We start from the raw sequence: 16,097 nt of genomic DNA, 5'->3' as shown, positions 1-16,097 counted from the left end.
GTATCAAAGCTCTCTCTCTCTTGTCTTTGGAACATCATCCTTTTCCTTAACTTCAATCAGGCGCCAGCATCTTCCGGTACGCGAACATTCCGAGATCACGCCGAGAAATCTTGTGATAAATTAACACTTAATGAGCAGAGGGATATGAACACGTGTGGGAGCTTGTCTCACGACCTATGAACATGACATCTTGAGGGTTTTTTTTTTTGTTGTTGTTTCTTTTTTCTCTTTTCTAGAAATAAGGAAATGCAATCAATAGGCATGGAACCTCTGTCTTCAGTTATCATCTTTCTCTAACAACAAATTATAATTAATTTAAGAAAAAAAGTATAATTTAGTTTAAGTTAAAATAAATATTTTCATCATCTATATTCCCTAGCGTGACTCAGCTTCGATTTCATAACGGACTGCAATGCTATTTCTAGAAATCATCCGGTTACAAGCAAACGTTTGCGGATGGGTTTTATACTGAACGATGTTTATCCCTGTCACCTGACAGCACCTGCACTTAGCCTACCGAAACAACTACGCTATTAATAAAAACATTACAATTACGGTTAAGCCCTGAAACATTTTTCTAAAACATCCTATAGATCAGGGTATCCAACTCGCTGCGGGAGACCTTCAGCAGTTTATCTATTTTGGCTCGAAGCCATAAAAGGTTGAACGCCCCTGCTGCAGATGATTTCAAAGATTACAAAGGACAGACTTCTGAATTATAGGTGCTGCATGCAGTATTACCAAATTTTTGAATTCCTTTGATCAAAATCATGTTTAATAACTTGATTCAAACCCGAGGAAATGCTTGTACTGCCCTACTCAAAAAGTGTCGGTTACTTCACTCTTCAGATTCCCAATGTGTTGTCAATGTCACTTTCAACCTGACTCCTTGATCGCACCAGAGGTTGAATTGTTCTAGAATCATAAAATATTTCTTTTTATACACAATGGACTAACTCTTAGAAAATAGAGAACATTCGTTATTGTTTAATGGGCTTACACACAAAGCAATAGTACTTTTTATTTTGCTTTTTTTTTTTAACTCCAGCGCATTCTCCGAGTACCCCTTTATGACATAACATGCGTTGGATCAGTCGTGCATCTTTTTCTTTTCACAAAGAAAGCAATATCAGCTTTCATTATTTTGCTGTTCTTCAGTAGGTCCCGGAGTTTTAGGACCCTGTTGGTATTTAAGTTTTTCCTTTAGGTTTTCGCTGTTTCATCTGAAGATATTCGAAGATATTATAAAGATTTAGAAATCTTTATAATTGATTGATGATAACCTGGGATCCAGCAGAATGTCACAGCTTGGTTTGACTCATTACAAGCAAGTAATTTAGAATGTATTTGTTTTATTACAGGGTGAGAGGAGTTGGTATTACTATTTGAAGCAAAAATCACTATTCTCTCATAATTTTTTTTTTCTATGAAGATTCTGAAAGAGCGGTCATTTGTGACCAAGTCACAAGGACACTGTTGCCGAGTTAGTTGACAATAGTCCGTGATACACTTCACTGAATCGCTGAAAACACGTTTAGTATAGAATGACAGGAAATTCCAAAGTTTCTCATAAAGCACTCTGACCTTAACAAAAATATGACTGCGTAGAACGGACTATAAACAGTACAAAACACAGGTACCACACTGACATGAATAGTGTCTTTCCTCTACAAGGATCATGCCAATTACTTAGTTGTGAGTAACCAGTGGAGCATCATAACATATATTGTAATGAACTCGTACCAACGAGTTCATTACTTGAGTTTCAGATTCCACGATGATTGCCTCATTGTTTACAGTATGCCACATGTGAAATGGATATTGTGCAAGACACATCCATTTACGTTTTTCAGAATTAACTAATATGATTTCAACTTGCGGCGATATCCATAAGGGTACCGTAGCTGCTCTTCGCAGATATGTCAAAAAATTTCCAACTCAAAGAGTTCCAAATCATACAACATTTGCTTCTGTGGAGAGAAGATTTCGAAGAAGCAGGTACTCTGAAACCATTACGAGAAAAACGCTGGTAGAAAAACTACAAATGTTGCGCAACAAGTACTTTACGATGTACAAGTATCTCCTACCGAAAGTGCCAGAAGGTTGTCAGTGCACAAATGTTTCATTTGCAAGAGTATGGAGAACACCACATGAACAGCGATTGTATCCTTATCAGAGTACTGAGAACTGTTGCCACAAGATATGAATAAACACAAAAACTTTTGCCAGGAGCTCATTTTGCAACGTATACGTAATTTTTCCAATTTCTCAGTCAGGTTCCGTTTACAGATGAATCATGTTTTACAAGAAAGGGAACAGTCAACTCTCGGAACACTCGAACTTGGGGGAAGAAAACCTACATATGATTATCAGTAATTATCAACATACATTTTCCTTTAGTGTGTGGTTTGGTATTCATGGGAACGCTCTTATTGGTAATTATGTTTTACCAGCAAGGCTTACATCAGGAATAGCGTACCTGCATTTCTGCCGAACAATTTATAGAAACTATTAGAAGACATACCAATGCAGTGCAATAAACGATGGATTGGTCAGAAAGGCCCTGTACAATGGCCATCACAATCACCCCACCTCACACCATTAGATTACTCTGTGTAGGTTCCCATGAAATCAATAGTTTATTCTATACGTGTTTCCACAAGACACACTAAGAAACAGAATCTTGTGCCAATCTCTCTTTCTCTGCCCTCGTGGGTAGAGTCGCCGTCTTCTCCACACCGAGTGGGTCTTTATTTATGGGTCTTTTTCAAAAGGTGGCTGAGTTAGTCGGTATCAGGCGAGGATAGCATGGTTTTTTCGCCCTAAAATTCGGGTTTTTCATCCAGTAAACAGAAAATCGACCACAGGACGCACAGAATTAAGAAACAGATATGAAATGGGTCCACAGATAGTTGATTTATGGGTGTATCAGGGGACCGAAGCATGATTTAGAAGTAATACACGGAACAACATGGCCTTAGTCCTTAATTCTCCTAAAACCCTACAACATGATTCTAAATCATTCTTCGAAGTTTACTACTAAATTCAGATCAAAATCTATAAATGAGCTGGACAATGCAATTAAACAATTCAAAAATTTAAATCTTTCAACCGTCCTCTAGCAAGCCGTTACAGACAAAATACTTCGTCTGTCATGATAAAGCAAAAATTTAAACTCCAAGATATTAAAACACAGTTAAAGTCGACATGTTTTGATGTAATGGCAACATAACCGACCTTTATATGCACTGCAACAATAAATAATAATCTAAGAAACAAATTTTACTTTTTTATTGGAAAATCACATCCCAACATGAGGCACACGACTTGCGACTGAAACAAAATTCTTCTGCTCCATCTGTTCACGATATGATGATGCTCTGCACAAACATCCCTCGGCCACTATAGGAAGTAGGGCACGCGAACCACACCGGTCTCTCCTACTTTGCATAACGTGACTTATAACTAAGTTCCAAACTGGAGCAGCTACGGAGGCATGCATCGCGGTTAATCGTGAAGTATGCATGCATCTGTAGATCACGATTCCTTTCACTAGAAGAAACACTGCACAGTTCGAAAAAAGCCAAATTCAATAAAGGCCTAATAATCTCAAAACTACAATTCGCAGCCAATTATACGAAGTCAGTCTTTTACTGAATAAACTGGGTATGTGAAATATTAATTATTTTTGCGATAATAGATGTATTTACGTTTTTGAGATGACAGTACAGGATGGACCACAAATCGTGAGACATTCTTCTTAAGGTGCAAGCAACAACCCAGTTGAATATATAAAGAAAACTACGAGCTACATATAAAACATACGTATTCGTTAAAGCAAGGGTTTACTGCATTACTAAGTATGACACCTGGCTTGTTACAATGTTTTTGCAGCTTCTAAATTTTTTGTCAATGTCTGGACTCACGAACATCAGCAAACAGGAGAGACCATAGAAGAGATGGATATAGATTTAGATAATAATCTGATGTTCCATGGTATAGTTGCTTGTAGCACTCAGTGTTAAGTTAGTATTAGTACTGGTCACATGGTGCAAGGAAGCCTTATGCTGCACTAGCCAAAATAAATAAATAAAATAACAAAAAATGAATAAAATCAAATAATAAGAATACAAACAAATTAATAATAATAAGGAGAAAAAATTTAAATAATTATTAAGAGAAAAGGAAATGGACTACCTATGCATTTCCCTCCTCCCTTAGGTAATTATCCAGCTGACCTTTGAATTTCCCCAGACTGTCAGCCTCTACCACCCATTGTAGGTAACTTATTGCAGTAACTTATATATAACTCACTAAAATAAAACTTCCTGCAATCCGGTCTAAACACCTTCCCCCCCCGTTACTTTCGAAATTATGGCCCCTAGTTCTAGAATCCTTTATAACCGTGAAAATTTCGTCCTTATTCATTTTGCTTATGCCTCTTAGAGCCTTAAACAACTCACTCAAGTCTCCTCTAAGGTGTCTAGTTTCCAAGCTCTGCAACCCACATATCCGAAGTCTTTCCTCATATGGACGCCCTTTTGCCGATCTCACCAGGCGAGTTATCTGTCTTTGGACCCTTTCAAGAAGAACAATGTCTTTCTTTAGGTGCGGTCTCCATACTTGAACACAGTATTCCAAGTGTGGTCAAACAATAGCCTTATACAATGGGATTATGACGTCCTTATCTCTACTATCGATTGTTCGATAAATCATCGATAGGACACCATGGGCCTTCTTTGTAACCAAAAATTCTGATATTAGGATCCCCTGTAAATGATTACATCTGCCCATATTTATTTTGTCTGAAAATTGCGTGTTTTTTCTGGTCGATTTGCCTGTTTGCTGGACAAAAAAAACCCCAAGTCTGGGAGAAAAACCTTGCTATCTACGCCTGAGACCAGCTAACTCAGCCACGGAGTGAAAAAAGCCCACTAAAGTTCCTCGCGTCATCGACGGGATTCGAACCCGGGGCTTTTCCACCCGGTGTGGGGAGGACAGTGACGATACCACTTTGCTACCGCGCAGACCTTCTTTGTAACTAGTCTACAATGCTCGGAGAACTTCATATCTGACCGCTGCCATTTTTCTGACCATCCCTGAAGTCTATCTAGGTCACTCTGAAGAAGCTCTGCTTGGTGGCAATCATTAACTACTCCACCAATCTTTACATCATCTGCAAATTTAGACATCACGCCCTCTATCCGTTCATCGACGTCATTTATGAAAATCAAAAACAACAATGGTCCTAATAACAGTGATCCTTCAGGAACCCCACTTCTTATATTAACCCAATCTGAGGAATAACCATTTATCACAACCCTCTGCCTCCTGCCCTGAAGCCATCCAGCTATCCATCTAAGGATTTTCCCTACGATTCCAACCTGTTCCAGCTTATAAAGTAGCTGCTCATATGGGATGAGTCAAATGTTTTGCTGAAATCCAAATAAACAACGTCGAAATTATTCCCTAAGTCCAGCTCTTGAGTGACCCTGTCGAAATAGTTAACCAGATTAGTTAAACATGATTTTCCCTTTACAAAACCATGTTGAGTATCCTTCAGAATTCCATTTCTATCTAAGTGATTCTGAATTCCAACCCTGATCATAGTCTCCATGATTTCCCTACTACTGAAGTTAGACTAACCGGCCGGTAATTTCCCACTTCACCCTTAGAACTGCCCTTATGTATTGGAGATACGAGTACATTGGCACTTTTCCAATCGAACGGAATCACTCCCGAGTCCAGCGATGCTCTCATAATTAGCCTCAATGGTTCAATGCACTCACTTCCTGCCTCCCTTAAGATTATAGTATATATGCCATCAACCCCAGGAGCCTTACTGGCCTGTAGACTCGAAAGTTTTTTCATTAAATGATCATGTGAAATATCAACATCATTAATTACGTTTTTTCAACTTCATTCCCATAATTTCTCATTGATACAAAGGGATTTTCTTCTGTAAATATCGATGCAAAGTAACTGTTGACTTCATCTGCAACTTCAGCTGGGGTATCTAATACTATCCCACGTTCATTACATAAGGTCCGATCTGGTTTGTTCTTCTTTGCACTTATATATGTGAAGTGTTCCTTATCCCCACTCTTTGCCAGCGATTTCTCATAATCTGCCTTTGACAGCCTAACCTTTTCAGTGGCATTATTACAGATCAATTTGTAGCTGTTATAGGCTTCACTACTTTTATTGCTCTGTAACTTTTCCATGCCCTCTTTTTCTGCTCAAGTAATCTGGCAATTCAATATTCATCCAACTTGGAACCCTCCTCGTGGAGTAATTTTTTAATGGTATTAGATGGATTCAAGCCTTCTGCGAGGCCATGTAGCACCTTAAGGCATCGTAATTTCCTTTCCTGAAATTATAACCCACCGTAGAACTCCGGACCACTTCCTGCTACAGGTTGATGTACTCTCAGCTCTATTATGTCATCTGGTTCATGGGTGATGATGAGGTCTGGGATATTCTTTTCCCTGATATGCTGATACAAATAACAACAATCTAGTTGATTTAAAATTTTGTCCCCCCTGTGGAGTTTCCTTCCCATTTATCCCACACTTTATCCTTTAGATATTATTCCCAACAGAAAAAATTATCTGCGGGGACCTCAAAGGCCATTTGAAAGTTTCATAACAATGTATTCACTTTTATATGAAATTTTTCATCCATATATCGTTCTACATTAAAAGAATAATGCGGAGGAACAACATCTTACGTATGAGCATCTTGAAACATCTTTTCCTTGAAGTTCTGGATATACAAGATCAGCTATAACACGCAATTGCAGTAAGTGTACCATGAAAATAAAAAGGTGCAGCAATACTCCCTCGGACGACATTCCTTCCCTAACAGAACAACTGCAAGAAATTAATTTTATTTTCAGTTGCCCATGAGGATTCTGAGCGGCCCAGTACACAAGATTATGATGATTAACTGTCCATTTAATTGAAATATCCCCTCTCTAGACCAAACAATTTAGTGAGAAAATTGCTCTTATTCTCACCCATCGCGTAAGAAACTTATCTTCGCATCCAATATTCTGTCAAAGCAATTTCAATGGAGCCTGGACTAAATTAGGTGATAAGAACTGAGTGCAGTATTTTCACTTTCAATTGTCTTTGATCTCCCATGTTCATACCGTTCTGTAAATTGTGCATCTTAATCAGCTAATATGGCGTAATAATAACGTTTGAGTACGGCTTCTCGCTGTACAACTTGTGACAGATGATTCTGTGCCTATATATAAAAACAGAAAATAATTTAACAACCTGTTTATACTCCGAATATGACCACATGCGATCAGAGAATTTAACAAGATAGAGAATTCAAGATCGTTACCGTATTTAGCCGTTACTCAAGTGAGCTTGAACCATACCTAACTCAAACGCGTGTACTGCTGAACTCCTGCATTATGGACGGTTGGATGTAATTTTATGAGCGTTGTGAGTTGAGTCTAATTGGTATTAAAATTTGCTTGGATGTCAGTGTGGATAAACGTCGTCAGTTAACCAACTTTGAAAGAGGGATGATAGTGGATGCCCGACATGGGTCAGACCATCAGGCGATCATTAGCCACAATAGGTTATGGGAGCTACCGACCCATCAGAGTCCCATTGCTAACAGCACGACACAGGACACTACGCCTCAACTGGGCGAAAGAACATCGGCACTGGACCTTGAATGATTGGAGACAGATCTCATGGTCCAATGGGTCCCGTTTCCAGTTATTTCGAGCAGACGGGTGGGTGGGTGGGTGCGTATCTGGCGGAAACCGCACAAAGCTATGCGCTCATCATGTCAAAAAGGAACTGTTCAGGCAGGTGGACGGCCGGTAATGGTCTAGGGCGTGCTTAACTGGCACACGTTGGGGCCTCTGGTACATCTAGACGCATCTCTGAACGGTCCACGTTATGTGTCCGTCTTTATAGACCATTGTGCACCCACAGGGCAATGGGCTCTTCCTGCAGAACAATACGCCTCCCCACAGAGCTGTGATGACTAAGACATGGTTTGAAGAGCATTCTGCAGATTTTACCACCATGGAATGGCCTGCCCGTTCACCGGACATCAACCTTATGGAGCATCTTTGGGATGCTGTGGAAAGATCCGTTCGAGCTTTGGATCCTCCACCCAGAAATGCGATGGAATTATGGACAGCGGTGCAGCAAGCATGGATGGAAATGCCTGTGGAACGCTTTAGTGAACTAGTGGACTCAATGCCTCGGCGTTTGACTGCCATTATCTGTGCGAAATGTGGGCATACCCGTTAATAGGTAGGTATCCCATGATTTCTGTCCACTCAATGAAATAATTGCAGGATTTATATTGGTCTGATATTAACGAAATTTGAGAAGGCTGGACATATCGTTCTAAAAGGCCAAATGTAGAAGTTCACTTAAAATCCATCACTGACGGTACAGTTATTACAAGTGGACGCACGGACAAAGTGATAATTTGGGATGGACAGTTCGACAAATCTTTCCAAAAGAACCAAACGTAAAATTTCACGAATATCTACTTATAGGAATCGTCTGTCCGCCAGTCTGTCCACATGTTATCACTGAGTGACGGGCAGACAGACAAACGGACAAATGTATGGTCACGGTGATGACAACAGGTGGTTTACGCTAACGCGCCTGAAAACGACAACGAAAATTCCTTTAATCAAAACAGGACTGAAACTCAGCTGTTTTCTAAATGTGTTGGAGAATTAAATACGTTATTTCTCCCTATGTCACACACAATTTAATTAAAAACTGGAAATGTTACGATTCCTGTTTAGTACCAAAGATTAATTTAATCTTTGGTACTAAACATAATTTAATTTAATTTAATCTTTGGTACTAAACAGGAATAGTATATACCGGGTCCAGTTTTTCGAATGAACTTCGAAAACTGTCCACAGAGCTGTTCCCAACTAACCTTTATCCATTGTGACAACCAACGAATGAGTCGAAACGTAAATGACAGTCTTCTCATTGTTCGAATGTCACTCGTTTGATGAATCTCCCACCAGATGTCGCCAGTCTACACACGCACGTGACAAGCTTCAGTTAGTCGGTCGCGATGTTGAGCGCTGGAAAAGCGAGCGATTCACGATAACCTACGCTTAAGGGCGCATTCCTCGGGGGAATATTCTCATACCAGGAATAGCAGCGGCGACAAGTGTAACATCTGTGATCAGATTCCGCGGCAGCGTTCACTGCACGCCCTTTCAGCCCCAAACCTGGCTACAACATCACCGTAATATGGTTGAAATCAAATCCTAAGGCCGACGTCATTAGCAGTACCTTTCTAAATATATGTTTGCGGGGCTAGATTAGAATTGCCCCTGCATCTCATCACTGGCGTGGAAATAAGAAAGAGAGAGAGAGAGAGAAAAGGGTAAGTAGGGAACCGTGACATATTAGAAGCTGCAGCACAGTAGAAACCAGGAAGACACAGAAAGGATTCCTCTAAAATTAGAACGGAAAATTAATATTCTGTCCCCCATCCCCCCTTCTCCTCTCTCTGCTCCTCCAAATTCAAAAACCATCGCAAAAGTTTCAAGGAAACGAGAGAGAGAGAGAGACACACACACGGAAAGTGATGCGAAATCAGCGCCTCGCTGTGGCAGATTTCCAAACTGTCGACCACATGACAGGACGTGACATCTGTCTTTCTCTCTAGGTAACATTAACCCATGAGAAAGGAGAAGTACGGATCCATCGTCAATGGATTAACGCCTTTTCGGGACAAACTACAACCTACAAAAATGTCAAGTCGAATCATGATGGGGGATGACGGCGCCACCTGGGGAAGTGTTTTCGTAATGAAGGTTTATTTCACATCACCGAAGGGCACACGCCATTTTTATACAAGTCAGATCTCTTAAGTGCACGCTACCATAATTATTATTTATTCAGTAGAGCAAACAAATTGCATTTTTTTCCTCTACACAGCATCCATATGCTAAGAGGATATTGATGCTAAGAGGACAGCATATCGGACTGTGAGTAAAATATGGTTGTGAAACAAGAAAAGATATCGCGCAGTAGAATAACTACTGTAAAATAAAAATAATGCTTTTTCACAGTAGAGTAATGGCAACAGACAGGTTTTGTATACTGTCAGGGCATAAAACGAAAACAAATTAAAATTAAGTGATTTATTATGCGGAACAGAGCAACTTTAAGCAAAATCCCACAGGTTCCATTGTAACCTTCTCTGAAAGAAAGAAGGAAACAGATATTGCTTTAATCTAGTGGTTTACACGTTCTAGTAAATCACGAGAAATATCTTGATACTTGTCCAGCTTTTAACTGAAAGCCCGATAAAAGATGGAGAGAAACAAAGAAAGCCCATTAAATGAGAATAACCATTGAAATCATTGAAAGAGCCATTCCAGAAAACATTGTAAAGATGTTCAAAATTGTTATTTTCTTCGAAAATTCATAGTGAACAGACAGTGATATCTCTCTGTTTGTTCATAATATGTATGTGGGTTGAAGACATCATCTCCAACTTACCCACACAGAATAGATGAGGGAGGGGGTTAACAGTTCGGGCCAGAACGGCTGACGTAGTCGAAATGGTTAATTGTAAACTCCTCTGATCTACTGGTCACGCTGCAGTTTACAATTGAACAACTAGGATTCAATTGTCTGTGGAAAAATCTTTCTACAATTTCTGTGGTAGTTATCCCAAGACATAAATGAAGAAAGCAAACCCCCCCCTCCCTCCCCTTAACGTGTTCTTGAATTTACTGGAAGTCCATGCAGGAGAGCATTACGGATGAAGTCAAATGAAGATGAAGTCAAATCCTGTCCAATACGTATATTTTGTGAATCGGCTGTCCATAGATTTCGAGCAACCGTGTGCCAATAAGACACTGAGGAATTGTTATTTTTGCTATCATACATTCATAGAAAAATTACAAAACATTACGCATACATAGAAAAATGACATCATCATTTACCCTATGAATTGGTCCTCATTGTCATTCTCTGAACGAAAGGAATACCCTCAGTCTTTTGGAAACACAATATATAGTTCATTTAAGATTTTTATGAGTTCGAGGGCACTTGAAGTCTTTCTTGAATTTCATCATATTTCATATTTGTAGTTTTATTTTGTAGTTTCATCATATTTGTAGTTTTATACACATCCGCTGCAATGAGCTTCCTATAAGTTTTCTCATGGTAGTACCTGTCCGGGTCTATTTTGAAGTCTCTAAAGAGCTCAAGAGTATTGGCAGGAAACATCCGCCTTAATCCATCCGTGTTATTGAAAGCGCTTCGGAGACTATGAGGGAGGTGGAAGCGGGCTCCAGGGCGGGGCCTTACTATCAGATTTTCAATTTGAGGGGCATCTAAACTCCCAGTCAGAGGTTGTGTCAGAGTGCTGATGTTCGTATTGTGATCATCTGAATCCACGGAGCTGTGTTCAAGTTTGCATATAGTTGGATTTCGAAACTGTGAAAGGCTTCCCTAAAATCCTATTCAACCACCGGAGCAACCAGTATTCCAGGCTGAGAAATTTCCTAATATAAGTATTTGGAACAGGGGACCAAATTGTCGAAGCATATAAGGATACAGGAACGATACATCTTTGGATATATTGGGTCAGTAGCTGCTGGTTTCGAATCCCAGTTATTTCCTGTCTTATGGAAGCAAGAGTTTTTGTTCTCTTGTTTAAAGGAATGTTAAAGGCGAGGGCTTTTAACATTCCCTTTGGAAGGTAAGGCCCTCGTCCCACGTCACTCCTAGGTCGGTGTATGAGTTAACTTTCTTAATCTGTGCTCCATTAACAGATAATTTGATTTGATTTTTTATCTTCTTATTAGTTATTGTCAGTTGTGCTGACTTGTCTGAGTTTAGCCACAAACCGATTTTGCGTAGGTATGTCTCCAGTTCATACAGCTTAGCGTTGGCATCGAAATTGACGTCGGACACCCGAGATCCTTCGTTAGAGACAACAAAATACTTAATATCATCGGCGTAGGAAATAAAATTCTGATTGCGCGCTAGAAAAGGCTCCAGGGCGGCAGCAAACAGCAAAGCTGATAAAACACCTCCCTGAGGGATGCCCCAAGTGAGGGTGTATTCTGCACGGAATTCTTGGCGTTGTACAATTAGGGGACTTGGCTTCAAAATAGTCTTGATGATCTGCAATAGTTTGCCCTCAATGCGAAAATAAACTTTCAACATATTTTCAGGCGCAGATAACGACACATTATCGAAAGCTGCCTTTATGTCAAGGAATATGTCAATTTGGGCTTTTTCATTTAACGCGTGCTGCATTCTGAAGAGAGTCTCCAACAGATTAGTAGTAGTGGATCGTCTGTACTACGGTATGGAGGTGGGGTGGCCTGTGCGGAAAACACTGTTGGGTTAAAGCAGGAAGGATGACCTTTTCAAAAAGTTTTAAAAGAGAACAACTGATGGATATCGGTCGAAAGTCTGAAGAGGCCTTAGGGATTTTCTTTTTTGGCACCGCACAAAGTAGTGATTCCATCTCTGGGGGAGGACTCCATCTCTCAGGATGTTTTGAAAAATGTGCAACAACACATCAACAATATAGGCAGTGCAAATTTTTAAAATAAAGATAGGAAACCCGTCGGGCCCGATCGTAGATTTGTTAGGCAAGAAATTAATAGCATTGATGAGATCTTCTCTAGAAATAGTGACTGTGGATAAAGCATTCCCACAAACGCCTCCTCTCGCTAAAATATGTTGTGCCATATCCTCCAGCTGATATCCTTGGACATTTTTTGCTTTACCTTCAACTGGCAGCCTTTCAAAGCACTCCTTAGCCCAGTGTCCGAATGTGGTTTCTTCCATTTCAAATTTAGCGGCCTTTTTGCTCACGATTCTTTTCGAATGTCGAACCGGAAAGACGAACAAGTACCCCAAACAGAGCCCGTTCATAACTTAGGTCCTCCAGAAATTCTTGATTCACCAATGCTTGAAGTATTTGGATGTGAGATACATGTATGTCCTGAAGGCTGCAATGAAGAGAATTGTTTTCTCAGCGAGCAGAAGGCAACGATCCTTGCTGAACTAAAAGTAATGGAAGCTAAAATTAACAGCTGCTGGTGAAGTTCTCAAATCGTCTACAATAGACGATAACTATTCCCCCAGTTATACCTTCAGGAAAAGATTCAACCAAAAGGATTAACGTACTATGCAAATGAAAAGCATTTCTTCTTGCCGGGGGAAAGGTGCTGGAGGTTGAAGTCTCTCCCTTCTAGCGAACGGTGCAAGGGACGTTGAGATTCATGTTCCATCGATCGCAATACACCTTCCTGAAATGCTCTTGTGGGTAGCACAGTTGGTATATTCACCGTCTTCCCAACAGCGAATGGAAAAAACTTGAGTTCGAATCGTGTCAATGAGGCCAGAATTTTTCATGGGTCTTTTTCACAACGTGGCTGAGTTACTCGATCTCGGGGGAAGGTAGCATGGTTTTTCTCCCGGAAACTGAGGTTTTTCGCCCAGAAAACCGATTACAGAACACATGCAATTTACAGTCATATTATATACTAGTACCTTTGGAATGATTTCGAGCAGCTTAAAAGGCATCCAAACCACCCAAAACTCCGATATTTCCTCCTATCCAATTACTGCCACCAAGGAACATGATTTTAGTCCTTGTCCCCGAAATGTGGGGACAGTGAGGTCGAAAACTCCAGTGAACTTTTCTACAGTAAGCGATTATGGAATCTATCTCCTGTATTTCAAATGCTGAAAAGTGATCTTGTAAAGATGGCCGAAAGTACCTTAAGAAACCCCTTGGCAGCGCACTGAAGTGCAGAGTCGTCCACAACCTGTTATGCCAGAATAGTTGCCCTTCTTCCACCTATAAAGGGTAATGATGTGACCAGAGACAAAAACCAACCCCCTCAAGGCACGCCGATTGTGGAATGTTTCGGATACAACAAAGTTGGAATTATGGGAAACTCAATTAATTAACACTGCAGCAAAGAACAGCAAACCAGAGTAAACGCTAGCAGGACGCAGGCTCTCGATATCTGCACTAAAGTTGATGATGCTTATGGCTTCAATCGCCAGCAAGAACAGATTTTTGTGTCCAGATTGGGTCCAGTGACAAAGCTTGCTAGCATCAAGGCCATGTTTGAAGCCGAACTCGGGGTGACCGTTGAGGTCACACAAGTGAAAACGAGGCAGCCCCATCTTATAACTCTTTCATAATTTCTTCTCCACATGCACGTGGTTCCCGCCTTCTCAAACCTCTTTCCTGGCTTCGTGACACCATGGTAAAACCAATCGGCAAGAATTTTGAAAACGGAGAACCGGCCGGCTCGCAAGCAATAATAGTTAAGGAAAACACAGCCCACTGATGAAATAAAGCAAACTACACACACTGACGAAAAAAAAAAATATCAACCTTTGTATTAAGGCAGTCATGGACAGAAGAAATGCAAATAGATGCAAAGAGAATTCCTTGAGTATAAAGATTATTTCAGTCGAACTGCACAACCTGTTCAACTGCAGTAATGAAGTCGAACCCATTCTGAAGTCAGAATGGGGAGAACGCGTGATCTATCAGACTTTGAAAAAAGTGTTATCGTGGATGCACGTTTAGCAGGGGAATTTAAGAAATTGGGTATTGGCAGTCGCCTGCCTATAGGGAACTCAATTGTTTCAGAGAAAAGCAAAAAAAAAACAACAACTTGCAGTAGTGCCAAGAACGCCGTAATTGGACTGAGGAACACTGTAAGAAAGTCATGTGGTCAGACGAATCATGACACACTTTGTTTTGCACTGATGGTAGGCAGAAAGTGCGGCGAAAACCTCACGAAGTGATGGCCCCTCTTGCCTGGTTAAAACAACCCAAGCATCCGGAGGTGGTATCATGGTATGGGGGAATGTTTTGTTGTCACGGATTGAGCCCGTTAATACAGGTGGAAGGTCGAATATTGTCATCCAGGGAGTACCTGAATTTTGTATCAAATCTACTGCACCCTGCAATGTTGCACTTTTATCTCGAAGATGATGGCCGCTTTGTAGATGGCATCGTGGCAGTATCGTGTAAGGATGATTCGGAGAACATGATATGGATTTCCACCATCTCCCTGGCCCCCACATTCACTTGATCTCAATCCTATTGAGAAAGTGTGGGATACGTTGTAGAGAGCTATTCAGCAACGAAGCCCTCTTCCTTTAACTTCGTCGCATCTAGGGAAGACTAGGGAAGGTCCGGGAAGACTCCTTTACTATAATCCCTTGAACATTAAGTTGATTAGCAACCACAGCTCATTACTATTGAGGCATCTTTGAAAATGGATAAGCGTTAACAAGAAAGATTGCCCAGAAACAGAAGAACTACGCAAGACGATCTTCTTCATGAAATCTATCAAGCCCAAAAATCCTGAATATAATTAAAATGACTTGGGATCAAAATCGATAGACGAAGCCACCACTTTGAGGGCACACAAATTATTCCAAACTGCTGTGGATGATACTTCAAAGGAAATCAGGTTTTCCGATAGGGTTGCCAGGTTTAGACCTCAAATAAAAATGAGTTTCCTTAGGAAACAAAAATATTTCCAAAAATGGCAAAAATCTGGTCTCCCAAGTAGATCACATATGCTACAAGAAGGAACAATTTTGTTAAATTATAGAAACAGGAACATAATAGAGCTGTCCTTTCAAAGTTACGGAACGCGATAATTGTTGATCAGATAAAGGTAATTGAGATAGCTTCTTAATATACACTGAGTGATCACTGAATTATGACCAGCTACCTAATACTTCGTAGGTCCTCCTTTTGCCCTCAGTACAGCAGCTGTCCAACGTGGCATTGATTCAACAAGATGTCGGATGCGTTCGGCAGGTATGGCCAACCAAGATGTGTTTAATGCGGTCAGCAATGCAAGTATGGAGGTGATTGGTGTATCCAGATGTCTGATATGATTTTCCATTATTGTGTCCCACAATTGTTCTATGGAATTTATATCTGGGGGAGTTCAGAGGCCAATCGTTATGCTGGAAGTCAGAACTGTTTTCCTCAAACCATTCCTGCACGACAAGTGTCCGATGGCTCTTTACTTTACTTTTTTTTACGCTGTGGAGAGCATA

The 16,097-nt window shown here is 40.5% G+C and overlaps 1 protein-coding gene across 4 annotated transcripts in view; it reads right to left on the bottom strand.

The window, feature by feature from the left end:
* Nucleotides 1–16,097, bottom strand: part of LOC150077316 (uncharacterized) — a 635,658-nt gene that overhangs the window by 519,994 nt on the left and 99,567 nt on the right. The window contains exon 1 of one of the 4 annotated variants that reach the window (XM_090386755.1): nt 8,938–8,951. The exons of the other annotated variants lie outside the window; for them this stretch is intronic. The gene's annotated coding sequence lies outside the window, so the exon portion shown is untranslated. Of the gene's footprint in view, nt 1–8,937; nt 8,952–16,097 lie in introns of those variants that run through there. 4 annotated transcript variants of the gene reach the window in all.

Source organism: Mastigoproctus giganteus, chromosome 12 (assembly GCF_048544385.1).
Source record: "Mastigoproctus giganteus isolate SK-2022 chromosome 12, ASM4854438v1, whole genome shotgun sequence".
Classification (NCBI taxonomy): domain Eukaryota; kingdom Metazoa; phylum Arthropoda; class Arachnida; order Uropygi; family Thelyphonidae; genus Mastigoproctus; species Mastigoproctus giganteus.
Note: the sequence above shows the minus strand (reverse complement) of the source record. Positions and strands in the feature narration are given on the sequence as shown.